A 1,472-nucleotide genomic window follows, 5' to 3' on the forward strand; every position below is an offset into this window, starting at 1 on the left:
TGCAGTGGTGCGATCTCGGCTCACTGCAACCTCCGCCTCCCCAGTTCAAGCAATTCTCCTGCCTCAGCCTCCTGAGTAGCTGGGACTACAGGCATGTGCCACTGCACCTGGCTAATTTTTGTATTTTTAGTAGAGACAGGGTTTTGCCATGTTGGTCAGGCTGGTCTTGATCTTTTGACCTCAGGTGATCCACCTACCTCCGCCTCCCAAAGTGTTGTGATTACAGGTGTGAGCCACTGTGTTTTGGCCCTGTTGCTTGGCTTTTGCTGTTTGTCCTCAAGGCCCCTGATGAGGCCACCATCCCTGCATCCCTAGGGCTCCCGTCATCTGTCTAACAACGTCCTGGCTGCTTTATCCAGCTCTGTGCCCTGGCTGCTTGCCCACTGGCTGCTGCTGCTGCTGCTGCTGCTGCTTGCTGCTTCCTCCTCCTCCTCCTCCTCCATCTCTTCTTCCTCCTCCCCCATCCTTCTCCTCCTTCTCCATCTCCTCCTCTTCCCCATCCTTTTTCTTCTCCTCCCCATCCTTCTCCTCCTCCCTCCCACCCTCCTCTTCCCCACTGCCCTTCATCTCCTCTGCTGCCATAGGCTCAACAGTACCCCTCCCTGGGTACTTCCTTCTAGTTCAGCCGAGCCCCATTGTGTGCAGGGGAGGGGAGAAGCCTTGCCCACTGGGTGGTCCTCATTTCCTTCCTCTTGCCTTCAAGATTCCTCCAGCTTCCTCAGCCTTCAAGGTTCCAGCACTCCAACGAAGGTGACCACCGCACAGACAGGATGACAAAGTAAAAGTGCCAAAGCAGTAGGGCCCCATAACTTTCCACTCCTTGAGCAAGGACTCTCCAGAGTCTGCTGTGGTTGGACTGGGGGTCCCCAAGGACCTTCAGTCTCTTCATCTGCTCCTCTCTATACTCTACGACTCCTTGCTCAGTTTGCTCCAGCCACCCCGGCCTCACTGCCATTCCTCCAACACACCATGCCTGTTCCAGCCTCAGGGCCTTTGTACCTGCTGGGCCTTCTGCCTGGAGCACCCTTCCTCCCGATGTCTAGCTGCTCCTTCAAACCTTATCCTTGTCCCCATCACCTTCTCCCTGCAGGAACATCATCTCTGTAAGGCTTCCTGTGGCCACTGTCTGTCCCCAGTGTCTCACATGCAGACACTTCCTAAGTCTGTGCTGAATGAACAAATGACAGACAGACAGGGGTGGGAGGAAGGTGGGGGCCAGGCACAGGGCAGAAGGGGTCCCCAGGCCATGACTGGGAGGAAATGATCACTCTCCAGACATAGTGTCATGGGACCCCAGACTAAAATCTGTCTCTAGGAGTCCAGGAGGGGTTAGGGAGGAAAAGCTGAGCTGAGCTCCAGCCAGTTCAGTGTGTGTGTGTGGTAGCATCCTATTAACAAAGGTATAGAGTCCAGACTCAGGGAGGAGAAGGTCTCCTCTATGCTACCTTTTTTTTTTTTTTTTTTTTTTTTTT

At 54.3% G+C, this 1,472-nt stretch overlaps 1 protein-coding gene across 3 annotated transcripts in view; it reads right to left on the bottom strand.

The window, feature by feature from the left end:
• Positions 1–1,472, bottom strand: part of CERS4 (ceramide synthase 4) — a 48,932-nt gene that overhangs the window by 41,699 nt on the left and 5,761 nt on the right. The gene's annotated exons all lie outside the window — the stretch shown is intronic.

The sequence above is a fragment of the Cebus imitator genome, unplaced genomic scaffold, assembly GCF_001604975.1.
Source record: "Cebus imitator isolate Cc_AM_T3 unplaced genomic scaffold, Cebus_imitator-1.0 Scaffold263, whole genome shotgun sequence".
Classification (NCBI taxonomy): Eukaryota; Metazoa; Chordata; class Mammalia; order Primates; family Cebidae; genus Cebus; species Cebus imitator.